General features: G+C 33.5%; 1 pseudogene across 1 annotated transcript; it reads left to right on the top strand.

Annotated features, from left to right (window-relative positions):
- The first annotated feature begins 2,685 nt into the window (after positions 1-2,685).
- On the top strand, positions 2,686-4,907 carry LOC144998297 (uncharacterized; annotated as a pseudogene). The gene is made up of 7 exons (XR_013660237.1): positions 2,686-2,773; positions 2,960-3,103; positions 3,194-3,404; positions 3,490-3,649; positions 3,734-4,050; positions 4,426-4,515; positions 4,840-4,907. The product of XR_013660237.1 is annotated as an uncharacterized LOC144998297 (transcript).
- The last annotated feature ends 711 nt before the right edge of the window (positions 4,908-5,618 follow it).

The following is a 5,618-nucleotide window of genomic DNA, read 5'->3' as shown; positions in this document are numbered from 1 at the left end:
TTTGTTGTCGTTTGTGTTGTTTGTTATGCTACCTTAGAAATGTCTTTTGTGTTGTTTGTTTTGGTACCTTAGAAAGGTCAAACTAAGTTGGTTCTTGTGTGTCTTTATCTTTTGTTGGTATTATGGTACATTAGGGTGCTAGACTAAGATGGTTCTTTTGGTTATGATACATTAGTCTGCAAGCTCTTTTGATATTTTTTTTGGTATTATGACTTTGCACTTTAAGGTTATGTAATGAACTTTATGACTATGCAAAACCTTGCATTTTATTTTTGAACATTTCTAATGTTGTTATGGCTCTACAATGGCTTACACATTATACTACAATGGTCTAAACCCTACAAAAACCTTTCACTTTCATATTTTATACTTTAATGGATCTGGATAGTTCATTAAGTTGTAGACCAATATTTTACACTCATTAAGTTCCAAACCAATATTTTTCAATGGTTGCAGACTAAAAGTTTCCCAAATAAAAAGCATTCCATTCATACATACGAACATTTCTTACATCACAAACAAACAAAACGAAATCATCTTCAAATTAATACTATTATATGATTCTTGAAGCAAGCAAAAGAACCATCATCTATCTACCCACAAGCAAAAGAACCATCATCTCCAGACTAATACTATTAGCATCTTTTGTACACATACATGAAAAAAAAAACCCAACTAAAAACTAGCATCATCTTCACTTTTTTTGCTTCAAAACTTGCTTGCAGCAGAGATTCTTGAAGCTTGTTCATGGATCTTAGCAAACCTTGAATGACAACTACAGCCCTTCGACACATGGGCTCATCAAACCATGCAATGAAACCGCAATTGCTAGGACATTTCCAAAACCTACGCCCTGGGTTGAGATCCGTCCATGATGTCACTATCACCGCTTGCCTTCCACAAAAACAATTTACCATTCTTAAGCAAAGTTTCTTAGAAAGACACAGAAGAGAGAAGAGAGAAGAGAGAATAGAGGAGACGATAAATAATGAAGGAAGTGATGGGGGTTTAATTTTTATAGGGAAGGGAAATGTTTTGCAGATCATGAGAGAGAAGGGACAAGCAAAAGACGAAAATACCCTCGTGTGAGGGTCATGTGATTTAGATGAACGGCAACAATTAAACGGAGTATGTCATAAGGACTATTCGTGCAACAATTTGGAACCACAGGGACCATACTCGTCCAAAATTCCTCATAAGGATTATCTTTGGTCTCTCGTCCCAACCACAGGGACCATCTGTGTAATTTTGTCGTATTTTAATTAGGGTTCACACCCTTATATGTACAAGACTTTATGTTTGTTTAAAAGAAATAAAGTCCAACATGTATGAAAATAAATATATAAAATAAATGTGATTTTATAGAAAAAACGTAATCTATAAAAATAGAAAAATATTAAAAAAAACATAAGAAAAATAAAAAGATCATTAAATATGTAAAAATAAATTTATAAAAACTAAATTGTAAAACAAACCGTAAAAAAAATAACAAACTAAATTATAATTTATCTCCTCTCATAAACGAAACCTAAAAATGACACGTGTCAGTTTTTTAGAATGTCTCTTTGACACGTGATATTTTTCTATTATTTTTATTATTTCATTTTTTTGTAACAAATCAAATTTAATTCCAAATTTGAAAATACAAAATCATATTCTAATAACATTATTATATTTATTTTGCTTAACAAATTAATTTATAATTATTTACAATTGACAATATCTTAGTTTTTTTTTACATTTATTATTTTTTTTATCTATATAAAATTTTTAAATATATCGACCGTGGTTTCCACGGTTTATAACCTAGTAAATATAAAAGAAGCTCGTAAAACTATTTTTTAAAAGAAGTTAAAACCAAAGTTAGTAAAAAATGAAAGAAATTTATAAAAAGGATCTATACCAAATTTATAAAAAAAAAAATAATAAATAAATAAAAGTTATTTGAACACTATAAAAAAGATAAATGAAAAAATTATACTCCAAATATAGCAAAACCCTCCTCCTCCGAGGGATGATAAATGGGCGTCACTGGTCCCAGCCACTAAACTGCCACATTACTATTTTAAACCTACTTGAAGCGATGTTTCCGATCTGGATTATCGCCAAGCGCAACACTACGCCGACGGCTGAAAAAGCAGGTATCCTCATCTCCGAAAACATAAACTATACACATCTTTTTCTTATTCTTTCTCCTTCAATTTCTTTTTTCTACCAAAAGAAAGAAACTCTATTGACTGTTGCAGATCTGTACTATACGTTGTTAAGTAGGTTTATACTTCAGTTTTACATACCAGACTTCATAGACCCATTATGTTTTTTATACAAGTAATCGAAGTCAAAGTTTGGTATGTTCAGTTATTTAGTGGAAATTGCAAACCTAGTTTCTTAATATTTTCTAATTTTAATGGCGTTTTGACGTCCCAGTCCAGATGAGTTGAGTTTATACTGCAAAATAGATATGGTCTTTAAAGTGTCTAACAAAAATTGCGGAGTTAAAGTTGATGAAAAATAATTCTCATGTAAATAGAACAACGTTGATGTCAAATATGTAGCAAAGTTTTGTCTAATAACTTGACAACGTTGATCTCATATCCTCAATTTTACGAAGTAACAAAGTTTTGTCTATTATCTTTCAGGTTAATTTGAGGAAATCACAAAATATTCATTTAGCAAAGAGTTGTTATTTTTGAACAAGTTAGATAAGGTAACAACAAAATTTCCTTGGAGAGATGTCTTCTGGTAGCATCTAGCGGCGATGAAGAACAATCAGGTTATGACCTTTGCGTTATGAACTTGAAATCTCTTTTTTATATTGCAGTCACAAGGGATATGAACTAGTTGTCAAGTTATTACTTGATTAATATTGCTTCAATCATATTGATCTATTCTAATTGTTAAAATGGAGACATAATTTTAGTTTCTCACATTGTGACGGAAATTAAGAAGCTATATGCAGGAATCCCTGGACACACCGGAAACTCAACATGAGTCTCAAAGTGACCAAAATAATAATGGAACAGAAACTCCTGTTCCTGACTCTGGTTCGGTTTCCATCCCCAGCAATGACAATAGATAAGTTTCAAGGGAGGATATTGAACTTGTAAGGGAATTTGTTCTTCTTTCTTGTAGTGTTACTGATTACAAACAAGTCAAGATTTTTGTATGTTGATATAAATCTTGAATGTTGCAGGTTCAAAACTTGATAGAATGTTGTTTGTAGTTGTATATGAATAGAAGAAGAGAATGCAGATTTTTCAGAGCCTACTACATAAGGTTAAAATTGAAGAAGCATATCATCCTTTTCAATCATTTACTTGAGCATCCATATCACCTTATGAAGTACCTAATGCCTCCAAAGCTACCTGTGGGTCCCATACACAATGGGGTACATCCCATGCCAAGTATGGTAATCTCTTGCTACAAAGAAAGAAGAAGTACTTTTACAAAGTGTAGCATTATTATTTAGTATTACTCTTTTCAGTGCAGTTAACAACCTACCCATGGGATACCCAATTCTACAGCAACCTCCAATGGGGACTCCAGGTCAGCCTCATATAAATTCCATGGGTATGTCTAGCTGTCATGTGGTCAATGGAGTCCCTAATCCTAGTAACTTTCATCCCATACAAATGAACTCTAGAAACGAGTGAGTTTTATTTTATTATATTTTGATTTGATGAATTAATAAAAAAAGGAAAAGATAAAAATTTTCCATGTGTTGTTGCAGGAGTATGGTAATGGATGGCAATGCAGGTGGAGGTGGTGGTCGTGTAACTCCAATTCCGGTTAATGGGGCGATTTCAGCTATGTCAGATATGCCTATAAGTCCTACGTCAGTGGCATCCAGTGGTCATTCTCCCTTCACTACATCTGAACTATCAGGAATGGGAGTTGACACGTCAGCACTTGACACGGAGTTTACATCTGACGTGGCAAGTACTGTTGGATTGCATCTACCACAAGATAATGGAAATTCTAGATCTTTTGGTAAAATTCCATGGAATTTCAGCCTTTCAGGTCTAACAACAGACTTGTCGAACCTAGGAGGTAAATGGGATCCAAATTTTACCTGTCATTGTATGTGCCCATTGTTTGCAAATGATTGTTTATATATACTACTACTGTTTTTTTTTAAGAATGGACTCTTTTTACTAATATAGGCAATGTACTTTATTATTTTTTACTCACATAAAGGCAACATACTTACGCTTCTTTTTATTCATGTTAGGCCATTACCAATTCTAACCCATATAGCAACATACTTACATTTTCTTTACACCTTGCTCATAAATCATAATAGAAACATACCAACATTTTTGTAACAGCTAAGAGTACCATCTTTATATTAGCCATTCATTCATCTCCCTTGTTTGAATGATTGATAATTCAACTAGCAAGTATGATTATGTTTTGTTTTTTCAGATCTAGGGGCTCTTGGAAACTATCCTGGTTCAGCCTTTCTGCCTTCTGATTCAGATATATTACTTGATTCTCCTGAGCAAGAGGACATTGGTAAGAACACTGTTTACAAGTTCCACTATCCCCTAACCTTAAAATGCAATGTTTGAGTTTATCTAGTCTTTGACATATAATCAAGTACTAAATTATTAATACAAAATTTGTTAACCAAAATCAGTATCTTGTAATTTGTGGAGGATGTAAATATTTTAACACATTTGGGCACCTTTGAACATGTTTGACTTGTTTTAACTTTTAGCTAAGTTTTTAAATTTGACAAGTGGATTAAAATATTAAGGGGTATTTCAGGTATTATTGAATATTAGTGAAAGGAATTTTTCATCTGTATCCTCAATGTGTTAATTATGTTATTTTCAGTGGAGGAGTTCTTTGTTGATTCTGTTCCCGGACCACACAACTCACAGTCAGATGAAGATAAGGCTTAGTTAACGTTGTAATATTTCTCTCAACTCTCAACTGTAATGACGTAAATTTTCAAAACAATTTTTCACATTTAAAACACACTTTCATTCATAATGGTTTTAAAAATATCATTTGCATCACATATCAATCCATAACATTAGATCCCAAGATCAAAACATATCCAAATCCATTGGTGTGTGTACGAGTCAAGATGGCGCCTTCCCACGATCGTGACTAGTACCTGAAACACATAACACAACACTATAAGCATAAATGCTTAGTGAGTTCACCAAAATACCACATACCACACATACGCCTTTCCAAGTCATACTCTATGGGATCTTATGATCCATATGTCTCAGGGGACTTCCATCCCGAACTCCGGTAGACCTTCCTGTCCTACCCGTATCGACCTTCCGGTCCATACCCTCTTGACCTTCCGGTCCATATCGTTTTGACCTTCCGGTCCTTAGCATACATAACATACATAGAACATAAATATCACATAATCGCATATAGCACATACATCATATCATACAAGACCTTCCGATCACACATAGGTACCCTTCCGGGTACAGTATAGTGAGAAGACTCACCTCAGTATCTCGGATAATCTCGAACTCTGTGAATCGGGTCTAGCCTCCGCCTAATTATAACAAACACTTCACATTAATACATTTCCCCAAGGCTAGACTCCTTCCTTTCCTATCATTCTCAGGAGGGTAAAAGACCAT

Source organism: Lactuca saligna, chromosome 5, assembly GCF_052625555.1.
Source record: "Lactuca saligna cultivar CGN05327 chromosome 5, ASM5262555v1, whole genome shotgun sequence".
NCBI classification, from domain to species: Eukaryota; Viridiplantae; Streptophyta; class Magnoliopsida; order Asterales; family Asteraceae; genus Lactuca; species Lactuca saligna.
Note: the sequence above shows the minus strand (reverse complement) of the source record. Positions and strands in the feature narration are given on the sequence as shown.